The sequence below is a fragment of the Bos indicus genome, chromosome X (assembly GCF_029378745.1).
Source record: "Bos indicus isolate NIAB-ARS_2022 breed Sahiwal x Tharparkar chromosome X, NIAB-ARS_B.indTharparkar_mat_pri_1.0, whole genome shotgun sequence".
Taxonomy (NCBI): domain Eukaryota; kingdom Metazoa; phylum Chordata; class Mammalia; order Artiodactyla; family Bovidae; genus Bos; species Bos indicus.
This window is the reverse complement of record NC_091789.1, coordinates 25,063,341-25,076,186: the sequence shown is the minus strand read 5'-3', so window position 1 is coordinate 25,076,186 and position 12,846 is coordinate 25,063,341. Positions and strand designations below refer to the sequence as shown.

Genomic DNA, 12,846 nt, shown 5'->3' with positions numbered 1-12,846 from the left:
TCCTCCTCCTGCTCCTTCTCCTCCTCCTGCTCCTCTTTCTCCTCCTCCTGCTCCTTCTCCTCCTGCGGATCCTTCTCCTCCTGCTCCTCCTCCTCCTCCTCTTTCTCCTCCTTCTGCTCCTTCTCCTCCTCCTTCTCCTCCTGCTGATCCTTCTTCTCCTTCTCCTTCTGCTCCTTCTCCTCCTGCTGCTCTTTCTCCTCCTCCTGCTCTTTCTCCTCCTTCTGCTCCTTCTCCTCCACCTGCTCCTTCTCCTCCTCCTGCTCCTTCTCCTCCTGCTGATCCTTCTTCTCCTCCTCTTCCTGCTCCTTCTCCTCCTCCTGCTCTTTCTCCTCCTTCTCCTCCTCCTGCTCTTTCTCCTGCTGATCCTTCTTCTCCTCCTCCTGCTCCTTCTCCTCCTGCTGCTCTTTCTCCTCCTGCTTCTTCTCCTCCTGTTCCTCTTTCTCCTCCTCCTGCTCCTTCTCCTCCTGCGGATCCTTCTCCTCCTGCTCCTCCTCCTCCTCCTCCTCTTTCTCCTCCTTCTGCTCCTTCTCCTCCTGCTGCTCTTTCTCCTCCTTCTGCTCCTTCTCCTCCTCCTGCTCTTTCTCCTGCTGATCCTTCTTCTCCTCCTCCTGCTCCTTCTCCTCCTGCTGCTCTTTCTCCTCCTGCTCCTTCTCCTCCTGCTCCTTCTCCTCCTGCTCCTTCTCCTCCTGCTCCTCTTTCTCCTCCTCCTGCTCCTTCTCCTCCTGCTGCTCTTTCTCCTCCCCCTGCTGGTCCTTCTCCTCCTCCTCCTGCTCCTTCTCCTCCCGCTGATCCTTCTTCTCCTCCTTCTGCTCCTGCTTCCCCTCCTGCTCCTCTTTCTCCTCCTGCTCCTCTTTCCCCTCCTGCTCCTCTTTCTCCTCCTCCTGCTCCTCCTGCTCCTGCTCCTCCTGCTGATCCTTCTTCTCCTCCTTCTGCTCCTGCTCCTTCTCCTGCTGATCCTTCTCCTCCTCCTCCTCCTGCTCCTTCTCCTCCTGCTGATCCTTCTTCTCCTCCTCCTCCTTCTCTTGCTGATCCTTCTCCTCCTGCTCCTGCTCCTTCTCCTGCTGATCCTTCTCCTCCTCCTCCTCCTGCTCCTTCTCCTCCTGCTGATCCTTCTTCTCCTCCTTCTGCTCCTGCTCCCCCTCCTGCTCCTCTTTCTTCTCCTCCTCCTCCTTCTCCTCCTCCTGCTCTTTCTCCTTCTTCTGCTCCTTCTCCTCCACCTGCTCCTTCTCCTCCTCCTGCTCCTTCTCCTCCTGCTGATCCTTCTTCTCCTCCTCCTGCTCCTTCTCCTCCTCCTGCTCTTTCTCCTCCTTCTCCTCCTCCTGCTCCTCTTGCTCCTTCTCCTCCTGCTCCTCTTTCTCCTTCTTCTGCTCCTCCTCCTCCTGCTCCATCTCTTCCTGCTGCTCTTTCTCCTCCTTCTGCTCCTTCTCCTCCTCCTGCTCCTTCTCCTGCTGATCCTTCTTCTTCTCCTCCTCCTCCTGCTCCTTCTCCTCCTGCTGCTCTTTCTCCTCCTCCTGCTCCTCCTGCTCCTTCTCCTCCTCCTTCTTCTCCCTCTGCTCCTTCTCTTTCTCTTGCTTCTTCTCCTCCTCTTGCTCCTTCTCCTCCTGCTGCTGTTGTTCCTTCTCCTCCTGCTGTTCCTTCTCCTGCTCCTGCTCCTTCTCCTCCTGCTGCTCTTTCTCCTCCTCCTGCTCCTCCTGCTCCTTCTCCTTCTGCTCCTCTTTCTCCTCCTCCTGCTCCTTCTCCTCCTCCTGCTCCTTCTCCTCCTGCTCCTCTTTCTCCTCCTCCTGCTCCTTCTCCTCCTCCTGCTCCTTCTCCTTCTGCTCCTCTTTCTCCTCCTTCTGCTCCTGCTCCTTCTCCTCCTCCTCCTCCTCCTGCTCCTCTTTCTCCTCCTTCTGCTCCTTCTCCTCCTCCTGCTCCTTCTCCTCCTGCTGCTCTTTCTCCTCCTCCTGCTCCTCTTTCTCCTCCTTCTGCTCCTTCTCCTCCTCCTGCTCCTCTTTCTCCTCCTGCTCCTCTTTCTCCTCCTCCTGCTCCTTCTCCTCCTGCTCCTCTTTCTCCTCCTCCTGCTCCTCTTTCTCCTCCTTCTGCTCCTTCTCCTCCTCCTGCTCCTCTTTCTCCTCCTGCTCCTCTTTCTCCTCCTCCTGCTCCTTCTCCTCCTGCTCCTCTTTCTCCTCCTCCTGCCGCTTCTCCTCCTCCTGCTCCTTCTGCTCCTGCTGATCCTTCTCCTCCTCCTCCTCCTGCTCCTTCTCCTCCTGCTCCTTCTCCTCCTGCTCCTCTTTCTCCTCCTCCTGCTCCTTCTCCTCCTCCTGCTCCTTCTCCTTCTGCTCCTCTTTCTCCTCCTTCTGCTCCTGCTCCTTCTCCTCCTCCTCCTCCTCCTGCTCCTCTTTCTCCTCCTTCTGCTCCTTCTCCTCCTCCTGCTCCTTCTCCTCCTGCTGCTCTTTCTCCTCCTCCTGCTCCTCTTTCTCCTCCTTCTGCTCCTTCTCCTCCTCCTGCTCCTCTTTCTCCTCCTGCTCCTCTTTCTCCTCCTCCTGCTCCTTCTCCTCCTGCTCCTCTTTCTCCTCCTCCTGCCGCTTCTCCTCCTCCTGCTCCTTCTGCTCCTGCTGATCCTTCTCCTCCTCCTCCTCCTGCTCCTTCTCCTCCTGCTCCTTCTCCTGCTGATCCTTCTCCTCCTGCTCCTGCTCCTTCTCCTCCTGCTGATCCTTCTCCTCCTCCTCCTGCTCCTTGTCCTCCTGCTGATCCTTCTTCTCCTCCTTCTGCTCCTGCTCCCCCTCCTGCTCCTCTTTCTCCTCCTGCTCCTCTTTCTCCTCCTCCTGCTCCTTCTCCTCCTGCTCCTCTTTCTCCTCCTTCTGCTCCTTCTCCTCCTCCTGCTCCTTCTCCTCCTGCTGATCCTTCTCCACCTCCTCCTGCTCCTTTTCCTCCTGTTCCTCTTTCCCCTCCTTCTGCTTCTTCTCCTCCTCCTGCTCCTTCTCCTCCTGCTCCTCTTTCTCCTCCTCCTGCTCCTTCTCCTCCTGTGGATCCTTCTCCTCCTGCTCCTCCTCCTCCTCCTCTTTCTCCTCTTTCTGCTCCTTCTCCTCCTTCTGCTCCTTCTCCTCCTGCTGATCCTTCTTCTCCTCCTTCTGCTCCTGCTCCCCCTCCTGCTCCTCTTTCTCCTCCTGCTCCTCTTTCTCCTCCTCCTGCTCCTTCTCCTCCTGCTGCTCTTTCTCCTCCTCCTGCTCCTTCTCCTCCTGCTCCTCTTTCTCCTCCTTCTGCCCCTTCTCCTCCTCCTGCTCCTTCTCCTCCTGCTGATCCTTCTCCTCCTCCTCCTCCTGCTCCTTCTCCTGCTGATCCTTCTCCTCCTGCTCCTGCTCCTTCTCCTCCTGCTGATCCTTCTCCTCCTCCTCCTGCTCCTTCTCCTCCTGCTGATCCTTCTTCTCCTCCTTCTGCTCCTGCTCCCCCTCCTGGTCCTCTTTCTTCTCCTCCTCCTCCTTCTCCTCCTCCTGCTCTTTCTCCTCCTTCTGCTCCTTCTCCTCCTGCTGCTCCTTCTCCTCCTGCTGATCCTTCTTCTCCTCCTCCTCCTGCTCCTTCTCCTCCTCCTGCTCTTTCTCCTTCTTCTCCTCCTCCTGCTCCTCTTGCTCCTTCTCCTCCTGCTCCTCTTTCTCCTTCTTCTGCTCCTCCTCCTCCTGCTCCATCTCTTCCTGCTGCTCTTTCTCTTCCTTCTGCTCCTTCTCCTCCTCCTGCTCCTTCTCCTGCTGATCCTTCTCCTCCTCCTCCTGCTCCTGCTGCTCTTTCTCCTCCTGCTGCTCCTCCTGCTCCTTCTCCTCCTCCTTCTTCTCCCTCTGCTCCTTCTCTTCCTCTTGCTCCTTCTCCTCCTCTTGCTCCTTCTCCTCCTGCTGCTGTTGTTCCTTCTCCTCCTGCTGTTCCTTCTCCTCCTCCTGCTTCTCCTCTGGTGTGCCCAATATCAGTGGAGAGGAAGGGTGGGGGGGAAGGAGAGGGGTAGGAGAAGGTGAAAGAGCAAGAAGAAATTGAGAAGGTCTCCTTCTTCTCCTCAGTTATGGAATCCTGAACCATCAGCAAGTCTTGTATCTCACTTAGGGTATGAAACCCTGGCTCAAATGTGAGGCGTAGACACTTTGGAAAGTAAGGCATGATAAGTCTTGTTGAAGGGAGTAGGTGGAAGTGTTAGCAGGATGGTAGAAGATGGGATCCCACGGGCCTGAAAGAGAGAGAAAGTGGGTTAGCAACCTCATCAGAGAAATGTACCCTTGGCAGCTCTGACAAAGGCTGACTTACAGATCTCTTCTTTAGGGAGTTCTCTAGGGCCTCACAGGGCTCCTGTCTCCCTGGACAGTTTTTCCCTGGGAACCTATAAGAGGATGTTAGAAAGCTCCTCAGAGTGCAGCCAACCAGCACAGCCCAAGGCTTCCAGGGATGACTATGGCAGGTGGGGTCAGGAACTGTGAGATCCCTTCTGTTCTGGAATAGGTGGGGTCCTTGGTAGACATTCAGAGTATCCACCTCACCTTGACTTCCAAGCACTGCCTGGGCTCTGCTGACCTGAGGACATGTGCCTCACACCAAGGCCCTTACCTCATAGTTCCTGGAGCCTCTGACAGGTGAGGAGGGGTTGAGTTCTGTGAGGTCATTACTGTTCTGGAGTGGATGATTCCCTCCATGCTAAGGTTCTTACCTTTGCTCTAACAAGGCTTGTGCCCCCTCTTTCCCTGCCTGCACTAGCTTAAGACAAGAGCTTACATTCCTGAGACAGATGAGAAGTGAAGGGGCAACACTTTCGGCCACACCTGCCCAGGGCCTCCCAGAGTGACAGCAGGAGCTGAACGAAGTTTGTGGGTTCCCCCTGTCTCCTAGCTGAGGGTTACCCTCATTCCTCACACTGCTGATTGGTTCTGGGACTCCCTCTGCTGTCCTGAGTCTGGCCCCTTCAGAACAAGCCCTCACCTGCCTGAGACCACCAAGAAGGAAGTAAGGGTACACCACCTGACCACTGTGCCCAGGGCCCCCCAGGGCTGACCACAGGGGCAGGGCAGAGCTGGGTATGCCTTGGGTCCTCAGGTGAGGGTGTGCCCTCAGTCCTCATTCAGGGTCCCTACCTTAAACTCTGGCAGAATCCAGGACTCTTCCCTCTGCTGAGCTGATGTGGCTTCCCCACAGACTGCCACTTCCTCAGAACGAGGACTTCACCTTCCTGAAAAACCCATGGACAAAAATGAGGCACTACATCTTACCACCCTTGCTAGGTCCTTCCAGTGCTAAAAGCAAGTGCTGGGCCCCATGTGTCCTCTGGTAGGGCTATCTTCAGTCTTCCCTCATGGTATCCATTTTTACCTCGACAGGGCCTAGACCACCCCCTGCTGACTGGACATTACTGCCTCAGACCATGACCTCACCTTTCTGAGACAATTTTCTCACCCTTGGATAAAGTGGGGGCATATCATATACAACCAACCCTGCCTGAATTCTTCCAGGCCTGAAGACAAGAGATAGCTAGACTCCATGGGGTCTCTTCATTCTGGGATTGAAAGTGCCTTTGGTCCTCACCAAGTGTCCTTACCTTGACTCTGGTAGAGTCTGGGACTTTTCCCTCTTCTGATCTGATGTGACTCCTTCAGCTGACCTGTCTTCTCATTCACACCAAGGCCTTCACCTCAAGGCCTAAACACCCTCAAGACAAAAGTAAAGAGACATTACATCCAACCACCTCTGGTTGGGGGTCTCCCATGGCTGGCAGCAGGGGCTGGGCTTCCTCTTCTGAGATAGGTAATTCTCTCTGTCTTCCCTCAATGTACTCTTTACTCCTGGAGGGCCTTGCCCAATTTAGGTGGTGACCTAAAATCATCCTTCTCAGACCAAGGTTTTATCTCCCAGGGACAGCTCCACATACCCCTTGCAGGGAGTGAGGGTATACCACATCTGACCATTACTGCCTAGATCCTTCCAGGGTGGATAGTGGGGACAGTGTGGAGTTTCTGTGTGACCCCTTCTGTCTGTGTTAAGGAGTAACCTTAGTCCCCTCCTTCAAGACCTTTATCTTACCTTGACTCCTCAGATTCTGGAACTGCCCCTTTGGCTGATGTCATCAGCTCAGACCAAAGTGTTCATCTCCCTGGGACACCCCATACAAAGTAAAAAGACACAAAGTCCAGCCACCCCTGCCTGGGGGCTGTTCTGGCATAGGGAATGTACTCAATCCTCACTCAAAGTATTCATCTGTACCCCTGGCAAGGCTTGTCCTACCCTCCGCTGACCTGAAGTTTTCTGCTCCAACCCAGACCTCACCTCCCTGAGACACTCTATCCCCTGAACTCCTGGTAGAGTTTGTGGCACAAGTGAGAGTTCCTCCCCTCTGTTCACCCCTTCTTGGATCCTCCCAGGGCTGAGATTCTGTGGCATCCTTCTTTTCAGGGAAGGGGGGTTTTCAGGACTCTCAATGGCCCTTACCTTGATTCCTGACCGAGCCTGAAACTCCTCCCTGTTCTGATGTGTCTCCCCTTCAAAGGGATGCCCTCACCTCTCTGAGACCCCCATTCCCCAGCAAAAGTTAGGAAATGCCACATCTGTCCAACCCTGCCTGTGGTCTCCTGGGGCTGACAAGAGGAACAGCTGGGCTGGGGCCCTTTCTCTTTAAGACAGATATTTTCAGGGCAAGGCCCAATCTACCTGGTGAGGGAGGTCCTCTCCATCCTCCCTCACAGTTCTCTCTGTTATCCAGAGGTCTACCCTTCAGAAAAAGTCTCACCTCCCTGAGACTCCCAGAGTGGAAGTCAATAAAGCCACATTTGGCATCCCTGCTACATGGCCTCACAGGGCTGACAGCAGGGGCAGGTTTCTGGGAGACCCCTCTTCATAGGTTGGGAGGTCCTGTAGATTTTCCCTCAGAGTACTTATCTTGATGCCTGACAGCATGTGGCTCTCCTCCCTCTGCTGAACTCAGGCACATCTACCAGACCCAGGTCTTCCATCCTGGGAAGCCCCCAGAAAAAAAGTAGTCAGGGCCCAAATCCAGTAAGCATCCTTGGCTCTCCTGTGTTAATGGCAAGGGCAGAGAACTGCTGGGTCCAATGTGTTCTGGTGTAGGGGGTGCCCTCAGTCTTATATCTGACCCTGGGGAAGGCCTGCAATTTCTCTCTCTACCAAACTGTCCCTGCTCCTTCAGACTTGGTCCTCACTCCCTTGAGAACAACCAGAGAAACGTTAAAAGAGGCCACACCCTCCCTCCCCCACCCCCCACCCTTTCCCATTCCACTCCCCTCCCCACCCCTCCGCCCAGCACCTCTGAGGGCTGACAGTAGGGGCTGACCAGCATATCTTCTGCAGCAGGGAGCTCTGGCCCCGCTTAGGATATTCCCACCACCCCGCAGGCAAAGGCCTCTCTCCCCGGAGACCAGCCCCACCACGTCCTGAGGGAGCGAGGGCCACCACTCCCGAGTCCCGCGGCCGTGTCCTCCAGGTGACTGGGGCAGCGGAGCGGAATTGGTGGGGCTCCTCGGCTGCAGAAAGTGCCCCCAACCCCGAGTTTCACATTCACCCCCCACAGGCCCGCCTCCCCTGCTTCTTTTGACCTGAGGCCGTTCCCTCACCCTGCACCCACCATCGCCATGAGGAGCCAGACAGAAGTCAGAAGACAAAGAGGGGCGCAGCGCCCCCTAGCTCCCCTCAGGTCGCCTCAGGGCTGAGAGCAGGCGGGGAGGGCGTCATGGGCCTCTGGGTCCCCAGGGACCCAGAGTGGAGAGGGAGCCTTCCTCTGCATTCTCACCTCCACGTCTCCCACCCTGAGTCCTCCACCGACGCCTCAGAGTGCCCCAGTCCCCTGGGTGCAAGTCAGGACACATCACATTCGGGACCCCTGCCTGAGACCTCCTGGGAAGGATGGCCGAGGCATAGCATGCCAGAGGGTCCCGTCCACGGGGGCTAAGGAGGCTGCTCTCCCCTGCTCTGGGTCCTCGCCTCAAAGGCCAGTAGGGCCTGGGCTCGTTCCTTGGTGCCCCAAGTCCAGCCTCCTCTAACAAGCCTCACCACATGTCCAGGAAGCCTACTGTGGGTTCTTAAAGCTGAAAGCAAGCACACGGTGGGGCTCCCTCCACCTGACCTGCAGTGGGCTTCTCCCACTTCTGGGTCCTCACCTGATAGACAACAGCTGGACTCCTTCTTCCCCGGCCTCTCAGAGAAGCCTCGTGTCCCTCAGACTCCAGAAGAAATGGTCCGGACACACCACCTCTAGGAGTCCTATGTATGGTCTCCCAGGGATGACTGCAGGGCTAAGGCGGGGCCAGGTTTCCCCGCCCCATCCACGGGGTGGATTTTCGGCTCTACCTGTCAGACACAGCCAGCGTTCCCACTCATTCTGTCGGGCAGGGCTGGATTTCCAGCTCTACCTTATAAGACGCAACCAGGGTTCGTTTCATGGCTATCTGTGCGGCAGGGTGGGGTTTCCAGCTTTACTATGAGAAGTAGCCAGGTTTCTCCACCCCATCTGTAAGGCGAAGCCAGGGTTCCCACTCTTTCTGAGAGGCAGGGCCGGATTTGCACCTCTACCTTAGGAGACATGGCCAGGTTTCTCTGTCCCATCTGTGAGACACAGCCAGGGTTCCCGCTCTTTCTGCGGGGCAGGGCCCAGTTTCATGGCGCTGTCTGTGTGGCAGGGCGGGGTTTCCAGCTCTACTAGGAGACGTGGCCGGGTTTCCTTGCCCCATCTATGAGGCAGAGCCAGGGTTCCTACTCTTTCTGCAGGGCACTGACAGGATTCCAGCTCTGGTGTGGAAAAGCCATGCAGTCCTAGCTCAGAGTCCTCACCTTGACTCTGGGCTCTGCCTGGGCTGCTTCCCTCACGATCTCCAGAACAAGCCCCTACTCCTTGAGAACATCAAGGCATGCGTGACAGGGCTATGGAAGGTTGACAGCAGAGGCAGGGCAAGCTACTGGCTCGCCCTGAGATTGCAGGCATACCCTCAGACTTGTCCAAAATAGTATTTATATTTACTCCTGACAAGGCTTGTATGCCCTCCTTTTTGCTGACCTGATAATGCATCCTTTGGTCCAAAGTCGCCATTTCCCTAAGCACCTCTCCAAAGAGGGCATGGGGGAGGGGCACTCTATCTGACTGGACTACTCAGGACATCCCATGCTGACTATATGGGCAGCTTTTTGTGGGTCTCCCGCTGTCTGGGAAGGGGCTCAACACAGTCCTTCCTCAAGATCTTCCTCTGGATGCCTGGCAAGGCCTGGGTCCCCTCCCTTCTCCTGACATGAAACAGGGTTCCTCAGAGCAAGGTCCTCAACTGTTTCTGATGCCTTAGTGAGAAGTCAGGGAACCCCACACCCAGCCATCATGCTTTAGGACCTCCTAGAGTTGAAAGCTGGAAAATCCCATGGACGGAGGAGCCTGGTAGGCTGCAGTCCATGGGGTCGCTAAGAGTCGGACACGACTGAGAGACTTCACTTTCACTTTTCACTTTCATGCATTGGAGAAGGAAATGGCAACCCACTGGAGTTCTTGCCTGGAGAATCCCAGGGACGGGGGAGCCTGGTGGGCTGCCATCTATGGGGTCGCACAGAGTCGGACATGACTGAAGTGACTTAGCAGTAGCAGTAGCAGAGTTGAAAGTAAATAAAGGGCTGGATTCTGTAGTACCTCCTCTGTCTGGCGCAGGCTTCTAATTGCTCCTCCCTCAGGGTCCTCACCTTGATGTCTGTTGGTGACTGGATGACGACAGTGTTACCTGTCTTTCCCTTCTGACCACATCCAGTGACCACACCCTGCGGTTTCCCAGGGCTGACCACAGAAAGAGGGCAGGGCTAGGGCCCAGTTCTTCAGACCCTCAAATCCTCTTTTAAGTCCCCACCTTGACAACTAGCAAGATCTAGGCTTCTCCCCTTGCTGACCTATGTCTGCCACCTCCAGACCAAGGCCTCTACCCTCCTGAGACCCTCCAAGCTGGAAATGAAGGGGGCTGCTCAGCCTGAGATCTATGCCTGAAGTCTCCAAGGACTGATATCAGCAGTGAAGCAGGATTCTGTGGGGTACCCTCTGTTCTGGTATGGGTGCACCCCTCAGTCCTCTCTGAGAGTCCTCATCTTGTACCCTGGGTTCAACTAAATACAAAATGGGAAATTATCCCTTCCTGCCATCTCTGGCCATTTGCTCAGGTGCATCTCCTACAGAGAATGGTTTTAGGTTCCAGGCTAGATGCTGTGTAAGAGAGTAGCAGCATCCATGAGAGAGATGAAGCCCAACTTCCTAAGGGGGCTCTTCACTAGCCAGACTTAGATTTCAGAAACTTTTGTTCTAAAAAATGTATTTTCTACATGGAAGAAGCTGAACAGTTGTGATTATGGGATATCCTGCCTCCTTTGAGCTTATCTAACTCTGCATTGTCCAATGAAGTAATTTTCTTTTATGTAACCCTCATTCTTAGAAATATATTGTACATTGTGTATCTCTACCAAATATATATGTAGAATATATGTGTGTGTGTTTGTGTGTATTTCATGAATATCTACCCTTACTGTGGGTGATTCATTGTGATACTATTCTATTTTTAGTACATTTTTTATAGTCTGCTAAAATAGTACATTTTTTTAAAAAAAGACCAGTCTTTACCCACTAAAGGGGTTTCAACTGATTATTAGCAGACTCAAGTCATACTGGGTAAATCAACTCATTTTTCCTGCTGTCCTGCTGTCCTCAAGGATACTGGCATCTGGGGTCTGAGGTGCAGCCTCAGATTACTATATTGAAGTAGGAACAGAAGCTTTTAAACTTTGCTCCTCCCTATACTGTCATCTTCCTTCTATTATAATCTATAAACTCTCTCCAACCTCTCTTAGGCCCAGGACTTCCTCATCCCAAACACAAGTTCAACACAGTCCTCAGTCTTCCCCAGGGGTTTCTCATGTTTTGTTGCTTAGATTTTACTATGTACAGTTGTGAGATTTCTTTTTATTCTACCTTCTATGGTTTTCCAGGCTTGATTTTGGGAGAACACAACAGGCCAAGTTTGATTGTCATCTTTGCAGCTACAAGTAAGGCATGAAATCTGTAAATGAGAATTGACATCTTTACAATGATGTATATCCCATCAGTAAGTATGATATACTGCCCCATTTATCTGAGACTTACTTTACCTGAATTTATCAGTAAACTTTTATAGTTGCCTCAATAAAGATCTAAAGTGTTTTTGTGATGATTCTTTTAAGGAACTTTTTGGATTTTATTGCTGTTGTGAATGGGATATTTTCGATTACATGTTCTAATCAGTTACTGCTTTTATGTGACAGGCCTCTGGCTTTTGCTATAGTGAATTTATACTTTCTGAGGTTTCTTGTTTATTTGAATATTCAACATGCTTATTCTTTAGAATTTTCTACACAGGTAATATCACCAAATAGTATAACTTTCTTTTCAATATTCATACCTCTTATTTATTTTGATATCCACAGTTCTGACTTTGTGTTCCAGTATCATTTTAAATGATAAAGATGATAGCATGTATCTATTTATTTTCCCTGACTTTAATGGAAATGCTTCTACTATTTCACATTAAAGCATGTTTGTTGTAGATCTGGGGGGATGGAAGCCCCCTTAACCTTAGTTTGCTAAAAGAATTCCTATGAACTAGTATTGAAATTTTCTAAGATTCTTTTAAATGTACCCATTGAAGAAATGAAATGGTTTTCTTTTGTTATGGGCTGAATTGTGTACTCCAGAATTCATACATTGAAGTCCTGCTGCTGCTGCTGCTGCTAAGTCGCTTCAGTCATGTCCGATTCTGTGCGACCCCAGAGATGACAGCAATTCAGCAATTCAGCAATCCTAAACCTCAGCAATTCAGAAGGTGACTGAATTTGGAGACAGGGCCTTTAAAGAGATAACTGAGGTAAAATGAGGTCATAAGGATGGGGCCTAATCCAATATGACTGGAGTTCTTATAAGAAGAAGGGATGGGGAAACAGATACACATAAAGATCATATGAAGACAGAAAGAGAAGACAGTCATCTACAAGCCGAAGAAAGTGACTTCAGGAGAAACCAATCCTGCCAACATATGGATTGTAGACTTGTAGCCTCCGGAATTATAAGGAAATAAATTTCTATTGTTTAAGCCACCTGGTCTCTGGTATTTTTGTATGGCAGTCCTAGTAAACTAACACATTCCTTTAATTTGTTAATGTAGGGAATTATAATTGAAAGTATTTCCTAACGTTAAATCATGTTTTTATTTCTCAGACACTATCCCTTTGTTCATTTAATTCACTGCTGTGCTGAAAATGCTATTAATCTATTTAAGGTATTTACTGCCATGTGAGTGAGTTTGGCTCAAATGTTATTTTCATGGGGAGTCCTCATCTCGTTTTTGAATTAAGGAGAGCTAGCCTGGGAAAAATGGTTGGAAAACTGCCCACCATTTTATATGCTTTAGAACAGATTACATGACATGGTGATTTGGCTCTCTCTGACCATTTGATAAAATCAGCCTTCAAACTGCTTGTTCTGGAACATATAAGGATGGCTTAAACTTTGAAAATAGTTTCAGTTTTTATTGTTCAGTTGGAAGTTTCTATTTATTTTTTTTCCTTTTTTTAATTATTATTATTATTTTTTTTTTTACTTTACAATATTGTATTGGTTTTGCCATACATCAACCTGCATCCACCACGGGTGTACACGTGTTCCCCATCCTGAACCCCCCTCCCACCTCCCTCCCCATACCATCCCTCTGGGTCATCCCAGTGCACCAGCCCCAAGCTTCCTGTATCCTGCATCGAACCTGGACTGGCAATTTGTTTCTTATATGATATTATACATGTTTTAATGTCATTCTCCCAAATCATACCCCCCCCCCACAGAGTCCAAAAGAC

General features: G+C 51.8%; 1 long non-coding RNA gene across 2 annotated transcripts in view; it reads left to right on the top strand.

Annotated features, from left to right (window-relative positions):
- Positions 1–12,093, top strand: part of LOC139180900 (uncharacterized) — a 33,084-nt gene extending 20,991 nt beyond the window's left edge. For both annotated transcript variants that reach the window (XR_011565101.1, XR_011565100.1), the window contains 2 exons: positions 10,954–11,069; positions 11,695–12,093. This is a non-coding gene — a long non-coding RNA (uncharacterized lncRNA). The remainder of the gene's footprint in view (positions 1–10,953; positions 11,070–11,694) is intronic.
- Positions 12,094–12,846: the final 753 nt, after the last annotated feature.